The 17,880-nt window shown below is 36.6% G+C and overlaps 1 long non-coding RNA gene across 4 annotated transcripts in view; it reads right to left on the reverse strand.

Moving 5' to 3' along the window:
- The window catches only part of LOC111560996, a 193,222-nt gene that overhangs the window by 88,422 nt on the left and 86,920 nt on the right, over positions 1 to 17,880 (reverse strand). For all 4 annotated transcript variants that reach the window (XR_006599542.1, XR_006599541.1, XR_006599543.1 and 1 more), the window contains exon 3: positions 9,125 to 9,237. This is a non-coding gene — a long non-coding RNA (uncharacterized LOC111560996). The remainder of the gene's footprint in view (positions 1 to 9,124; positions 9,238 to 17,880) is intronic.

Genomic DNA, 17,880 nt, shown 5'->3' on the forward strand with positions numbered 1-17,880 from the left:
GATTTCAACTCCTTACTGAAAATATGTATACTTGTGGCAACTACGATCAAGTGCTAACATTTTTTAATTTGCTAATTCTGTGTGGTGAGTACACAGGCAAATTTATGCCCTACTCTGATGGAGATAAATCAATCCAAATCATGCATTAAAGTCACAAAATGAACTACAAATACTATTTTAAAATTTCAAAACTTGAGCAACTGAAAGCAAGAAGGGCCCGAGGATTCATTTGGTATACTACTAACTCTGAGGTATGTAAATATTCATAGCCTTTTCCAAGTGCATAATGAGTAAAGACCTAAGAAAACATGTCCAAATGATAGCAACCTCAATTTGTTTTAGTACAGGGTTACAGCAAACTCAATGGAGATGCAGATCTTTGAAGCAGATTAAATTCAACATGGTGATGCATTTCACTCCACATGGAGGGAAATGCCATTATTATTGGTATCATGTGTCCAGATGCACCTGTATGTGGCTCTTTCCTGTTGTCCGCCCACTCTGAGATCTTGGGACAATGGGAAGCCAACAGCTTCTCAATTTGTGGGGCCAGGATTATATCTAGGCGGTAAAATGCCAGGGTCTGTGGCATCAGACAAAACACCATCTTAGTTACTTTTGAAGGAATACTCACAAACCACAAATTGGGAACAAGCATTAGCTACAAATATTTGAAGGATTAAATTGTTACAATGTAAAGAGTCCTACTGAATGGGATTCCCCTCTCCTACCTTACATAAACAGAAAAATCAGGGAAATAAACACATAGAAGGTATTACACTGTATGTTCACTGGAATTTAAATAAAAACTTGAAAAAATGAAAAAACAGGTTATATGTATGGCTAATAAATTTGAAAAACATTCAGCCTCGCATACTACATAATTAGAACAAAGATGTGAAAATTATAAAAATCAAATGTAATACTATATTTTGTCAAATTGACAAAAATTTTGTGTTTCTTTGTTTAAGTCATATTTACCTCAGATGTGATGAACTCAGCATTTTTGGTAGAAGGCAGGAGAAAAGTTCATTCATCTTGGTTGAGACAATTTTACAATATGTATCAAAAACCTCAAAAATTTGGGGCCACCTGGGTGGCTCATTTGGTTAAGCATCTGACTCTTGATTTCAGCTCAGGTCATGATCTTGCAGTTCATGAGATTGAGCCCTAGATCAGGCTGTGCTGACAGTGCGGACGGAGCCTGCCTGAGATTCTCTCTCTTCCTCTCTCCGCCTGTCCCTGGCTCGCTCGCTCGCTCTCTCTCTCTCTCTCTCTCTCAAAACAAATAAACATTAAAAAAAAAAACCTCAATAATTTAAACTGATTAACTAGTTCCACTTTTAGAGATCTGTCCTAAGAAGATATTCAGAACTATGGATCAAAATATATACACAAGTGGCTCCAATTTTTCACTATTATAAATACTTCCATTGTTTAACAATAGAATATGACTAAATGGAGTATGCTTCATACAAATAATGAAGCATTGTGCAGATATTTAAAACTATGCTTTCAAATGGTTTAAATAGTATGGCAAAATGTAATGTGTAATTAAAATAGTAACAGGAACAAAGCAGTGAACAAACACCATACTTACCCAATTTGTTGGGTAGATATAGATACATCAAAAGGTGACAATTAATCTATTTTTTAAAAATATTTTAGGGGCGCCTGGGTGGCTCAGTCAGTTGGGCGTCCGACTCTGGCTCGGGTCATGATCTCACGGTCTGTGAGTTCGAGCCCTGTGTCAGGCTCTGTGCTGACCGCTCAGAGCCTGGAGCTTGTTTCATATTCTCTGACTCCCTCTCTCTCCGACCCTCCCCTGTTCATGCTCTGTCTCTCTCTGTCTCAAAAATAAATAAACGTTAAAATAAAAAAAGAATTTAAAAATATTTTATTCATCTAGTTCATATTTGTTTAAGAATAATCAGAAAACAGTTAAGCAGAAATAAAGATTGATTTAAGAAAGAAAAAGAAAATTACCTCTAAGTCTAAAAATGAGAGAAGAATATTAACAGGTAATGTATACCTACTTTTGGACATAGTCCTATGTATATGTATTTTTTAATAAAAATTATATTATGCTGCATATACTTTTCAACCTTATTTTTTATATTTTCCAATTTTTTATTGTAAACAGTAGTATGTTGAACTAGTTTTTTGCATTTATTATTAATTATTTCCTTAGAATAAATCCTTACAAGTAGATTTCGTGGTTCAAACTGTGCACACATTTATATATAAATACATTATACACACGCACGTGCACACACACACACACACACACAAACACACACACATTTAACTTTATGGGTCAACTGACTTAACTGGGCCACAGTGGGCCCAGATATTTGATCAAACAAAATTCTGGGTATTTCTGTGAGGGTGTTTTTGGATGAGCTTAACATTTAAATAAAGAGACTTAGTAAAATAGATTGCCTCCCTAATGCGGGTGGGCCTCATCCAATCAGTTTAAGGCCTGAATAGAACAAAAATGTTGGCCATTGCCTGAATAAAAGGGAACTCCTTATGGCTGACTGCCTTCAAGCTGGGACTGAAACATCAAGCTGAAACTGGCTTTTTCATGCCTTCAGACTTGAACTGAAATAAGCTCTCCCTGGGCCAAAGGCCTGCCAGCCTTCTGAGTGGAACTATATCATCAGTTCTCCTGGGTCTCCAGCTTGCCTTTACAGATCTTTAGATTTATCAGCCTTTATAATCTTGGGAGCCAATTGTTTTATAATAAACCTCTTTTTATATATAGATATTCATCCTATTAGTTTTGTTTCTCTAGAGAACTTACACTAATAGATAGACTTTAAGAAGGGCATATAAATTTATGCTGTCATCAGGTGCATATCAAAGTTCCCATCTGCCGGCACCAAGGCCAATGCTATGTGTTCCTAATTCTCTGTACTTACCAATTTGATAGAATAAAAATACTATCACATTGTTATTTTAATTTATACTTTTATTAGTTAAAAATAGATATTGTTATATCCTTAATGCTATTTGCATTTTTTTCTCCAATGTGATTTGTCTATATTTTTCTATTTTTGTATAATTACTTTGTAAAGAGGCTTTATAAATCACAGAGACTAGTTTTTTTTTGTCATATACACTATATATATCACAAATGTTCTCAGGTTTTTAATCTTTCTCTTAATTTGGTTTATATTTTATTATCTTATAAGGACATTTTATTTAGGTATGCAAATCCAACATTTTTCTCCTTTACAGTTTCTGGTTTAGTGTCCTCCTAAGAAAGTCTTTCCTCAAAACAAGACTACATGATCTTCTAGAACTTTCATCACTTCATTTTTATAATAAACTCTTTACTTCACTTCGAATTTATTTTGGTGCAGAATGTGAGATAGAGAGCTAACTATTTTCCCCCATGACATAATCTGTTGTTAGTACACTGAAATGAGCTGCTTGCGGTGATCCACTGTTAGGTGCCATTCACTTTTATCAGAATTGGCATTAGCAAAATCAGGCAATAGGAATGATGACCCCTTCCCTCAGTAGGTCCTGTGTGGTGGGTTTTAATTTCTGTAGGTCTTGCTTAAATACAGGACTGTATTTAACTACTTAACTGTAATTAACTATTTAACCTGGGAGTGTGGGAAGGGGTAGTCCAAGGAGTTGCATTTTATCAAGCTAATTTTAAGTGTCAAAGGCTTAATTTAATTTTATAACTTCTTGGGCCAGAACATCCATGCCCACTATGGATATTTTAGGGCACTGGACACTCTGACATGAGAAATTTAGCAAGATAATAAATCTGTAAAGATGAGGCATAACTGTATGTCCTCCATTTTATATTCAGTAACTCCCCTAAAAGAGTTTAAATTTAATAGGCATAACTACTACTCAAACCCCAGTATCAATTTAGGCCACAAAAGTTTGTCAATTAGTGCATCTCAGCAGATGTTAAAGTTAATTTCGAACCTATATTATAGAGACACTACAGCCAGTGGGTACCCTTTTTATCATTTATTTTGCCTAAATTCTTTTAGTAATGAATTTCCAATTAAGTCAAATCACAGACCCCTGCTACAGTTCCTGTTTCTTCCCACTGCATAGAGAGATCATTTTGTTCTATTTTGTTTTGTTTTAGTTTTTGGTTGCTGTATATACTGGAGGAGAGGGGAGTGCTCTCTATCTTGATAGTATTTATTATGTCTCTATCCAAAGTAAACCAAAGCAGTAACATTGGGCTTAGGGCCTCTCCCAAAGTGAATGTTATTTTTTTGGGTTGAGGGACCTTGAAATTAAGGTGAGTTTTAATTAGCCACTTGATGTGTTGATAAGGTGGTATTCAATTAAATCTACAGTTTTTATCAGTTTGTAGTTACCCAATAAAATGATGGTCCATGCCATTGGATGCCATGGGATTTTTTTCCCCTATAACCTTGAGGATTAAGATCTTTATAGCAACAGAGGCATGGGTAGCAGCAGCAGAGGCATTTTAAGGCATTTAAGAGTCCTACTGAGCCCTCTGAATTTGGGAATGTGGATCTGGGCATGCAATATAGTGACTACTCTTCCCCACACAAGTAACCAACTAAAGAGTCCATACATTGCACAGGGGTCAATGCCTAGTTGAGACACACAATCAGTGGTGACAGTGTAAGAGTTACTCCCCTGAATCTAGAGTCAGCCATGGTTTCTGCTGTAAATGATACATATAAATAGGTCCAGGGCCACTCTAAAGAGGGCGTCAAATCCCATACTCCTGTCCCCAAATACTTATCAAAACTTCCAATTTGATTCATTAGGTTTGTAACAGATGTTTGGTAGGACTCAGCAAATTCATCACAGCACAGCACAACTCACAATACAACAGAATGCAAGCTTACCAGCACAGAGCAATACAACTCAAAACATATGCTAGCCAGCAGGCAGCAGCTCAATCTCCATGCTCATCAGCAGGCAGGACAGGCCATCAGCAAGCCAAAAACAAGACAAGAAAGACCTCACAATGCCAACTGTTTTGTAGTTGCCCTTCAAAGCGTATGATCAATCCCTGACCTCAAACTGGTACAGATAAAGAAGGTATGAAAAGATTTATGACTCATATAAGGGGCCTTTTTTGGGGAGAGGAAGGCAGGCACCAAAGCAGATCCAAAATGACTCGAGTGAAGGAAGGCACAGGCGGCTTTGGTTCTTATCGCCATTAGGGTGTGGGGCCTGGGTCAGGGTTTGCCTGGATTGAACTTCTTCAGTGCCAGGGGAGGAAGAGCTCCAGTTTCTTATCAGCTTGCCCAGACAGGAGGCAACAGCAGAAAGGAAGGGGCAGGGCCCAAAAGCCGTCATCTGTCAGACATTAAAAATGGAGTCATAGTCTCTACTGCAGCATTTGTTTTTCTTTTTGTCCCATCATTGTTAGATTTTAAGATCAGTGTTGTATAAAGTGAGGAAACATGATTTTGGAAGATTTCTACATTTTTCTATTCTGTAGCATCATTTAATGAGTATGTGAATTATCTAGTCCCCAAAGATTTGCTAGAACTTACACAAAAGACCTTATGAGTCATTTTTACAGCTAATTCCCTGACAATTCAATGTTTTCTAAGGTTATTGACATTCTTTCTTGACTTCCATTTCCACTTAGGTCAATTTTTATAATGTTATATATTCCAGATGATTTTATTTAGGTCATTTATATATTTTTTTATCAAAGTTTATTTATTTATTTTGAGAGAGACAGAGACAGTGTGAGTGGGGGAAAGGCAGAGAGAGAGAGGGAGAGAGAGAATCCCAAGCAGGCTCCACATTGTCATCACAAAGCCTGATGGCAGAGCCTGAACTCACAAAATCATGAGATCGAGACCAGAGCCGAAACCAAGAATCAGACGCTTAACTGACTGAGCTATCCAGGCACCCCTAGGCCATTTATATTTTCAAATAGCAATGTAAGTTTTCCTTTATACTACTTTCCTATTTTCTAAGTTTTCTTTTTATGTTTGTGAGTAGAGGTACCTAACGTTCAGAATATTGAGTTAATCATAATCCTCATTTCATGATGTACTACACTTATTAGTCTGTTTCTCCAATTTGAATTATTGATTTATTTAATCCATTGCATTCCCTCACCTTCCCATTTCTCTTCCTCTCACAGGAAGATACTCTATATGTTTGTTGTGTATCCTTTACATGTATGCATTATTGTGAGTCTTGTTTTATGCATGCATTTTAATTTAAATAAACAATATCAGTCTGTAGAAACCATTCTGAGTATTACTTTTTAACTCAGCACTATATTTTAAAAGATATAGATATATTTCTGGACATACATCCATTGTTTCCGAATGTTGCATAATTATCCATAATGTGCTTTTAACATCATATCCATAATGAGCATTTAACATTATGCTCCTTATGCATTCCCCTAGCAATGGACAACTATATGGCTTCCAAGTCCTGGAAGACTAATGGACTGGAAGTTCTTCATAAGACTAATGAAGATTCTACATGTCACCTCATAGGCCTGTGTGTGAATGTCCCTATGATACGTAACCAGGAAAGAGGCTGTTGGAGTCCAAGGTACACATCTATTCATTTGACTACCCCAGATGTTTTTCTAGAATGACTGAAACAGTCTACTTAAGAGTGGAAATATATTTTAGCTAAAAAATGTTTTTGACAAACACAGATAACTGTTTCAAACTCCTTCAAAAAGGAAAGCACACCTTCCTTGTTCAATCATTCATTTGTCATATATTTAATGAGAACTTATCATGTATATGGTGGTATGTGCTGAGCTTACAGAGATGTCCAGACACAGTTTCTACTCCAAAGGCATTTAAAATCAAGTTAAATACATAGACATGAAGCCTATGGTGACAGCCATTAGTATACACATTTGTGGAAGATGTGGTTGGATCATCAAAATGATGCTATCACTTCTACAAGTCATCACAGAGGAAGCCATACTTGAACTAAGTAGACAGAGGTTATTTCCATGTATAAGGATTGACACAAAACAAGGGATAAAATTGCCTGGTGCAGGCTAGATTTGCAAGAGGTTAAATGCAGCTGGAGTATAGGATAGAGAAATGTGAGGTAAGATTAAAACATTACAAAACAACACGTAATAGATGCATAGTAAAGGATTTGGGCAAGAGCAGATTAATACTAGAAAAAGGTCTTTCTGAGACCATCAGGAAGTATAGAATAAGATACCCAAGGATATGAGTCCTGCAAAGAGTTATGTCCATGAGACTAGAGATCAGGAAAGAGATCTGGGATAGAAAAAAGTATTTGGAGTCATCTTCATATACATAGCATCTATGGCCAAAAGTTTCAATGAAAGTGTACATTATATAGCATGAAAACAAATTACATACAGTACATACACAAGATAGAATGTAAGTAGGAATAATTCTGCAGAGATAAGAAGACTTGGGGAAAAAGGTAAAATTGTTATCCTTTAACTTTTATTTCTACTTTAAGTCTGTCCAATCACTCATCATCAGTTCAGTTTGCTCTCTACTCTTGCATTTGTTCATATGTAGCTTTGAAACTGTTTTTCAGGGAGCCTGGGTGGCTCAGTCAGTTAAGTATCTGACTTCGGCTCAGGTTATGATCTCACAGTTTGTGAGTTTGAGCCCTGCATGGGGCTCTGTGGTGACAGCGCTTGGAGTCTGGAGTCTGCTTCAAGTTCTGTATCTCCCATTCTCTCTACCCCTCCCCCACTCATGCTTTGTCTCTCTCTCTCTCTCTCTCTCTCTCTCTCTCTCTCTCTCTCAAAAATAAATATTAAAATAAATTAATTAATTTAAAAAAGAGAAAGTGTCTTTCAATCTTGTTCAAAAGTTTTACCACACTAATTAGATGGTCACTTTTTTTTTTAATTTTTTTTTCAACGTTTATTTATTTTTGAGACAGAGAGAGACAGAGCATGAACGGGGGAGGGGCAGAGAGAGAGGGAGACACAGAATCGGAAACAGGCTCCAGGCTCTGAGCCATCAGCCCAGAGCCTGACGCGGGGCTCGAACTCACGGACCGTGAGATCGTGACCTGGCTGAAGTCGGACGCTTAACCGACTGCGCCACCCAGGCGCCCCTAGATGGTCACTTTTTGAGAAGTTTACAATAACCATAAATTAAATCTTAAAAATTTAAAGTGTAAACGCGTGTATAAAGAAAGCTTGTTAATCTTGTTTCCTTGTTTTACATCCATAAATACCTGGGGTAGAGTAATGAAACAGGGTGCTATTAAATAGTGATGTTAATAAGGCATAGAAATTTTAAGAACTTCACCTCATTAAGTCAGATCCATCCAGGATAATCTTTCTTGTACCTCATAGTCAACTGATTTGAGACCTTAACTAAATCTAAAAACTCCTTTCATCTTTTCCATATTCTATTGCATAGAAGAAAATCACAAGATCTGTCTACACTCAAGGAGAGGCAATTACACAAAGGCATGACTCATTGGGAGTCATCGTAGGGTGTACCTCTTGTTCAATGAGTATTTACTGAGTTCCCATTCTGTTCCATGTGACTGAGACACAACAAAGTTCTTGATCTCACATAGGATATGTTCAATTATGGGAGATAGCTAAAAGAACATATATACACATACATATATAATTTCTAGATGTAATAAGTGTTACAAAGAAAGTATAGCAATACAAGGATATAGAGAGAAAGGGAGGTTGGGTACTTTAAGTAAGATAGTAAGAAAAGCTCTATCATGTTCCTGAGAGAATTAAGACATTATCCAACAGAACAACGCAAATAAATATTAGATGACCAATTAGAAGCTGAGCCTCATATTCCAATGAAAGGTGCTCTGACTGTGTTCAGACTTAGAGGAAGACTCACTTTTTTCAATGGTAACAACACTTAAGGCATGATGAGGTTGGATGTCTGCTCCTTTCAGTGCTATCCCTACTTGGCAGCTTATGTCTCCAAAACAAGAAAAGATCCACTGAAAGCATGCCTTCTACTATCGAAAGACAAAGGACTGAGAAATAAAACTTGTCCTAGTTTCTAAAACTCTGCTTGCCTAGGCTGACCTATTTAGGAGTAGGAATTACCCCAAAATAGAGATTACCTACTTCTCTTCAGGAGTAGAGAAAGAAAGGGGATTTCATTAAAAATGTGCTGACCTTTAATCTAGAGAAGGAATTCCATTCCTAGGAAATAAGGTCTAATGAGAGTGTCTTGACACTTCTCTTCCTTGGAGAGCATCATGAGAACAAACAGGAGGTTTGAGTTGTCCCTGAAATAAAAAATCAAAGTAACAACAGAAAAAAATTCAATGACAACAAAAAAATATTAAAATAATATTAGTAGTATTAATAATAACAGTAGTAGTCATTGTTAATATTTCAATATTCAGCAACACTGTCATGGAACGGTAAGACCCAGAGTGGTAAATAATATCAGTCTTTATTAGAATAGTTAATACCAATCAAAATAGTTAAGGCCTACTACCCTTAAAGTTACTTAAAGATGTGCATATTGTAAAGTGTTGCCCTGATCCAACTGACTGATAAACATTTCATGGACCTTAGAGAGTAATTCATAAAGTTATGGATCTTTAAAGTTATAATCTTACCCTGGTTCAATCCATTTTATTGAAATGAAAGAATATTAGTAAAAGGACATTACTGAGGAATAAAAGACTTCAGGATATACATATTTAAATTTTTTTTTACTTTCATCTGAAATGAATTGAACATTAAAAATATTTCATAAAGTTTATGAGCAGAATTATACAACCTAGTAATGAAATGCAAATATCTCTGTTCATTAAGGCTCAACTGTTTCATCAATTTTGCATACATAGTTCAGTGAGGACTGATAATTATATTGCAGTTGAAAAAATGTTTATTAAGTATCAGTATGAGGCAGCTAGGTGTATCCAATTATACCCATATAATACAATTTCACAAAGTGATTTGATTTTTATTTATTACTTCATGGTCTTAATTTTAGAGGATTTGATGGAGTTTGGCATATTTTCAAAGTGAATTACAAGTGATAAGAACACTTAAATAAATATCCAGAGTCCTTAAAATTAGGAGTCTGATTTTTATTGCATTGTATATATACATGTAACAAAACCCTCTTGAAGATTATATAAAGAAATGTCATTAAATTTTTAAGTTTGTATGTGTATACTATATTTGTTCATTTGATTAATTACTTTTGTAAATTTAAACCACTTAGAACTTTGATCTTTTTTTTTTTAACGTTTATTTATTTTTGAGACAGAGAGAGACAGAGCATGAACAGGGGAGGGTCAGAGAGAGGGAGACACAAAATCTGAAACAGGCTCCGGGCTCTGAGCTGTCAGCACAGAGCCAGACGCGGGGCTCGAACACACGGACTGTGAGATCATGACTTGAGCCGAAGTCGGCCGCTTAACCGACTGCGCCACTAAGGCGCCCCAGAACTTTGATCTTAATATTAGAATGTTTATTTCATAAATAGTTATGCCAGATTCCTTTTTCAACTCCATTATACCAATTCTATAAAATAGAGTGTACTAAAAGGAAAAATTGCAACACCAAGATGGATCTTCAAAGAGGTGGGGTTTCTCCTGTAACACAATAATACAATAATGATATTGTTTATAGGAATTTGTAAGTTGATGTGCAGATCAACCACATTCATAGTCATAGCTGCATGGACATAGGGCAAGTATTCAGTGAAATTCTTTGGGGAATATCCTAAAATTGTACCTTACTCTTTAACAATCATCTCCAATAAGTTTTTACTAACTTATTCCTAAAGTTAGATTTTCCTCCTTCCTTCAACCCCCAAATTAACTCTTCCAAACACATGCAAACAAAACTGGGCAGATGGCTTCACCACCATGGATAGATCTGTCCTTCTTCTGAATAACTGCTGATCTGAATTTATCTTGCCTTTTTTTTAAATTAAAATTCAAGTTAGTTAACACACAGCATATTATTGGTTTCAGGAGTAGAATTTAGTGATTCATTACTTACATAGAACACCCAGTGCTCATCCCAGCAAGTGCCCTCCTTAATGCCCATCACCCATTTAGCCTATTCCCCCACCCACCTCTGCTCCAGTAACCTTCAGTTTGTTATAATGGTTTGCCTCCCTCTATGTTTTAATCTTATTTTTCCTTCCTTTCCCCTATGTTCATCTGTTGTGTTTCTTAAATTCCACATATGAGTGAAATCATATGATATTTGTCTTTCTCTGACTCACTTATTTCATGTAGCATAATACACTCTAGTTCCATCCTCATTGCTGCAAATGGAAAGATTTCCTTCGTTCTGATCACGAAGTAATATTCTCGTGTGTGTGTGTGTGTGTGTGTGTGTGTGTGTGTGTACGTACGTACCGCATCTTCTTTATCCATTCATCAGTTGATGGACATTTGGGCTCTTTCCATAATTTGGCTATTGTTTTTTTTTTTTCAATATATGAAATTTATTGTCAAATTGGTTTCCATACAACGCCCAGTGCTCATCCCAAAAGGTGCCCTCCTCAATACCCATCACTCACCCTCCCCTCCCTCCCACCCCCCATCAACCCTGTTTGTTCTCAGTTTTTAAGAGTCTCTTATGCTTTGGCTCTCTCCCACTCTAATCTCTTTTTTTTTTTCTTTCCCCTCCTCCATGGGTTTCTGTTAAGTTTCTCAGGATCCACATAAGAGTGAAAACATGGTATCTGTCTTTCTCTGTATGGCTTATTTCACTTAGCATCACACTCTCCAGTTCCATACACGTTGCTACAAAGGGCCATATTTTGTTCTTTCTCATTGCCATGTAGTACACCATTGTGTATATAAACCACAATTTCTTTATCCATTCATCAGTTGATGGACATTTAGGCTCTTACCATAATTTGGCAATTGTTGATAGCACTGCTACAAACATTGGGGTGCACATGCCCCTTTGAATCAGCATTTTTGTAATCTTTGGATTGATACCTAGTAGCACAACTGCTGGGTCATAGGGTAGTTCTATTTTTAATTTTTTGAGGAACTTTTATACTGTTTTCCAGAGTGGCTGCACCAGTTTGCATTCCCACCAATGGTGCAGAAGTTTTTCCCTTTCTCTGCATCCTTGCCAACACCTGTTGTTTCCTGAGTTGTTAATTTTAGCCATACTGACAGATTTGAGGTGCTGTCTCATTGTGGTTTTGATTTGTATTTCCATGATGATTAAGTGATGTTGAGCATCTTTTCATGTGTCTGTGAACCATCTGGAAAAGTGTCTATTCATGTCTTTTGCCCATTTCTTCACTGGATTATTTGTTTTGGGGGTGCTGAGTATGATAAGCTTTTTATAGATTTTGGAAACTGCCCTTTATTCTATATGTCATTTGCAAATATCTTCTCCCATTCTGTCGGTTGCCTTAGTTTTGTCGATTGTTTTCTTCCCTGTGCAGAGCTCCTGATGAGGACCCAGTAGTTCATTTTTGCTTCTGTTTCCCTTGCTTCTGGACACATGTCTAGTAAGAAGTTGCTGTGGCTGAAGTCAAAGAAGTTGCTGCCTGTTTTCTCTAGGATTTTGATGGTTTCCTGCCTCACATTTAGGTCTTTCATCCATTTTGAATTTCTTTTTGTGTATGGTGTTAGAAAGTGGTCCAGTTTCATACATCTGCATGTCGTTGTCCAGTTTACCCAGCACCATTTGCTGAAGAGACTGGCTTTTTTTCCACTTGATATTTTTTCCTGCTTTGTTACCCATATAGTTCTGGGTCCATTTCTGGGTTCTCTATTCTGTTCCACTGATCTATTTGCCTGTTTTTGTGCCAGTATCATACTGTCTTGATGACTACAGCTTTGTAATACAGTTTGAAGTCTGGAGTTGTGATGCCTCCAGCTTTGGATTTCATTTTCAACATTACTTTGGCTATTTGCGGTCTTTTCTGGTTCCATGAAAATTTTAGAATTGCTTGTTCTAGCTCTGTAAAGAATGCTGGTGCTATTTTGATAGGGATTGCCCTGAATGTGTAGATTGCTTCGGGTAGTATAAACATTTTCACGATGTTTGTTCTTCTAACCCATGAGCATAGAATGTTTTTCCATTTCTTTGTGTCTTCTTCAATTTCTTTCTTAACTTGCCTTTCTTTATGATTATGCTGTCTTTTTTTTAAGAGGTAAACGTACATTTATATATTTTATTTTGTCCCATATGCTCTCTGTCTCTTATAAACATCTTCAATATTTTACACTGGTTTATTTCTTTTTTTTTTCCTCAAACATATATATTTCCCATTAAAAATATGAGATATAAATATGAGATACAAAATATACTCTATTCTATTATTCCTATCAATACTTTTGTCTTTGCCTTTACAGTCACTGTCTGTGAGTACTTTAGTAAATGATTCCATTTCCTTATCCCCTCCTTTCTGCTTGAAAACCTGTAGTCTAATTTTAAACTTTACCATTCTACTGAAGGTACTATTCAGAGGTCATCTCTTACCTCCTAGTTAAATTCAAGCCCATTTCTTTATCCTCATATTAACCTTACTTCATTTTTGGCCCTGTCCTTCTATCCTCTCTTGGTTTCTGTGGTATTTCATTCTTCTAGTTCTTATCCTACTTTTATGATCATGATTTCTTTGTCCTTTCAGTGGTTTTACTCCTTTTTTCAACCTCCTCAATGATTTATGGAAATACAGCATAAACAAAAGACAAGAAGCATAATTGTACATCTTCATAAAATTTTTTACAAAGTATATATAACACCCAGGTCAAGGAACAGAATGTTGCCACCATCCCAGAGGCCAATAACTACTCTATCCCAAGCTATCCTAATAGTTTGTCCTTAACTTTATTCTTCTGCTTGAACAAATGACTTTTGTGAATTAATTTATAATCTCCATATTGCTAAATCTCATATTGATATTTTGAAGACTGATGCATTATTTGAAATCTTTGGTTCATTCATCTCCTGATCCTTTTATTCAAGCAGATATTAGAATATAATAATTTTTTTTCAACATCTGAAATTGTTTCCTTCTTTCATTTCCATGTCACCACTGTGGGTTAGACCAGAAGTCAGTAAACTTTTGTCTGCTGGTCAAATATAGCCATCTGCCTGTTTTTGTAAAGGAAGTTTAACTGGAACACACCCATGCTTATTTGTTTACATATTGTGTCCAGTAGTTGCCACAGAAATCATATAATATAAAAATCTAAAATATTTACCAACTTACCCTTTACAGAAAATGTTTACCAATCCCTGATTTATGTCTTCACTGTTTTACAGTAACAGGCTGCAGTAACTTCCTATTTGATCCTATTAATTCTAGTTCTTCTCTCCTGCAACCTTTGGATAACTGCCTTGTTAAGCCTACTGAAACATGCTTCATTTTCATCATGAATTCCCTTGCTCAATATAGGATCAAACTCCTTTCTTTGTCAACCAAAGTTTCTATCAGAACAGAAAGTAAGAAGTACAGGCTTTAAAGAAGGGTGCAGAGGGGCACCTGGGTGGCTCAGTCAGTTGGGCGGCCGACTTCGGCTCAGGTCATGATCTCGCGGTCCGTGAGTTCGAGCCCCGCGTCGGGCTCTGTGCTGACAGCTCAGAGCCTGAAGCCTGTTTCGGATTCTGTGTCTCCCTCTCTCTGACCCTCCCCCATTCATGCTCTGTCTCTCTCTGTCTCAAAAATAAATAAACGTTAAAAAAATTTTAAAAAGGGGCGCCTGGGTGGCGCAGTCGGTTAAGCGTCCAACTTCAGCCAGGTCACGATCTCGCGGTCCGTGAGTTCGAGCCCCGCGTCAGGCTCTGGGCTGATGGCTCAGAGCCTGGAGCCTGTTTCCGATTCTGTGTCTCCCTCTCTCTCTGCCCCTCCCCCGTTCATGCTCTGTCTCTCTCTGTCCCAAAAATTAAACGTTGAAAAAAAATTAAAAAAAAAAAATTAAAAAAAGAAGGGTGCAGAGATGTACAATTTTCAAGCCACATTCCACTACCTCCTTCCCTGATGTCTTCAGTTCCTCCTTTTTCTTTTATCTTAATCCCCTTCACACATGCCTCACTCATAGCTGCACTTTGCCACGACCAGATGTTCCTGTCTTCATTCTGTATGAGCATTTCCCTGTTCCGTAATATCCATCCCTTCAAAGCTTACACACTCTTCACACCTGGCTCAATTTCTATCTCCTCCTCAGACAACTCCAAAGCCTGTGATCTTCCTGGCATCCCATAACACTTGTAGGTGGTAACACAGGGCCTCCCTCTTGATTATTTATTGTCTTAAATCATTTCCTCATTGATTTGAACCTCTCCCCAAACAGATAACATTATTTCTTCTTTCTAGGCACCACTGGGCATATAGTGAAAACTTAATAAACACTAGCAGTTTTGATTTGTAGCCTTCATGAATAAATTATTATCAGCAATCAGAATTCTTGTTAAAAAAATGAAGTTATAATCTCAGTTACCATGGCAGATTCAGGAAACTACATTTTTTATTAAGCCTTAGCATGGAATAGAATCTAGAAATTTGGGTAGCTGAGCACAACTGGTGAAGAAAAATATTCTACAGAAGGTTGCAGCTCTAAAAGCCTTCACTTTCATACCTTAAATCACCTACAATTTGTCATTCTAGGTACAGTAACTTAGAAATGGCATATTTCACATTCAGGAAATTTTCATTCTTGATCAAATGTTCATTTTCTTAATACTTACTCCATATGTCTCAAAAATCGCATTCAGAGTTTGTCACCATATTTTTTCTGGTTTCCAAGTCTAAAAAATAATACATACATACATACATACATACATACATACATACATACATACTCTACTGCAAACAATCACCAAAGTAATTTAAAAGAATGTGAATTCAAATGAAATCTAAAATCTCAAAGCAATATATATACATATACACTTGGAAATATTTATCAAAAGAAAAAAAATAACAGGTTTAAGAGTTAAGATCCTGGAACTGCTAAAAATACTCAAGGATAAAAAATGCCATATGCACTGTCTTCCACGAAAAGGCCACTGTGAACAACCTTACAAGTCTCTTCCTCTTGAATGCAAGAAAAGATCTCACTTGCAATGAAACCAAATGTTTGGTTTGAAGTTCTCAGGACTCTGACTTGCATGGCTACCCTACAGAGAGAAAGCAAACCCCCTATGCCAACCTTAGAATAAGGCAGTCAAGGCAGAAGGAATAGCAGACCACATTATTTATCAGACTAGGCTATTTGCCTGCAATTGTGTTACCCAAGAAAACATTCTGAAAGGTTCATTGTAACCTAAAGACTTTGACTGTAGTCCAGTAACATTCCAACTGTAAGTGCAAATAGGAGTAGTAGTAGCAGCAGCAACTGAGGGTCTAAGATAGTGGGCAAAAAGCATCCATCATCCGTGTGAGAGACCTTTCTAATCTATACTTCTTGCAGCCATGGTAACACACACATATAAAAAAGAATGCCATTAAGAAATCCTAAATTATAAATAACGTTTTTATTTTCCAAAGTCTCTTTTCTTTTTTCTTGCCATCTCATGTTTTCTTTGGGAGTTTTCTGGAATAGAAAACTATAAACCATAAAGAACAAACTCACAAGTCTTCAGGGTATCGTGATTAGAATAAAGCAAAAGTTTATGGAGATATAAATGGCCTCTGGGATAGCCTAGTTTGCTGTGATTTCTTTTTTGTTGATGGCAAAGTATTGCAATTTATTTTTTGCTCCATGATTACTTCAGGATGCTCTGCCTAATCTCTTTCTTGCACTCTCAAGGCTCAAGAGTGACCCTTTTTCAAGGGCTTTTGAGGCCTCTGTTCACTGACTGGGGAAGGAAGCATGACACAAAGGTGATGCCCCAGAGCAAATGTAAATTTTACCTGGGTTCTGCTCCAACAGACTTCTTGTCACTTAACAGCACTATGAATTTTAATAAGATTCGTATTGCAACTCAGTGGCTTACTTTTAATCTTCAATCTTTGGAATATATTGATCATATTCATTAGGTCACAGAGATGCCCTTGCTGTAGGCATCAAAGCTTTTATAAAGAAGCATATTCAGTTTCTTCTTAAATTCTTAGTTATTTCAGACTTCTCTTTGAAAACTATTCCTGATTTTATTTTTCAGCTTTTTTTTATTGTTCCATTCTGATTTTTCTAGATGGAAATTAACTTCAAAATATTGTCACCTGTAACAACTGATCGACTTAAACATTTATGTATCCAATATGTATCCAAATGTTCTACTCAGACGCATTCATTCAAATCACACACATTAAGTAACTACTGCACACACAGTCATTGAGCTCAGAACTGGGAATATGTTGATACATAAAACCAAATACAGCATTTGTCTTCATGGAGTTCAAGGCTTAGTGGGCAGATACAGGCACTAAGCAAATAATCATAGAACAAGTGTGAAATTTCTATTACATAAATTATGCAAAAGAGTCATTTCGTGCTATGAGGACCCAGAATAATATTTTTTGAAAGATCAGATCATTCTTCCCTAAGGAAGTGATGTTGAAATTTAGATCTGAAGGATTATTAAGAGTTAAAGTAGGCAAAGAGCGGAGGAGTGTACTAGGTGTAACAAAATGGCATAATGAAGACTCTATGGCACAAGATACCTGGTGAACACAGGAATTGAAAGTACATGTAACTGACACAGAGAACAAGAGACATTTTGGTATAAGAAGCTGAGTCCTACTGATTCTACCCTCAAACAATCTCTTGATTGTGTTCATTTCCTACCACCTACTTGAAAATAGGATCAAATACAGGTCTCTCCTAGAGTAATGAATCTGCCTACTATTTGCTCTTACTATTTAACGCTTGCCCCCTACAATTAATCATCTGCATTCCAGCCAGTGATCTTCTCCAAATACAAACTATATTATGTCTCTTCTCTACTTAACACCAATCAATGGCATTTCACTTTTTATTGAA

This window comes from Felis catus, chromosome B3 (assembly GCF_018350175.1).
Source record: "Felis catus isolate Fca126 chromosome B3, F.catus_Fca126_mat1.0, whole genome shotgun sequence".
NCBI classification, from domain to species: Eukaryota; Metazoa; Chordata; class Mammalia; order Carnivora; family Felidae; genus Felis; species Felis catus.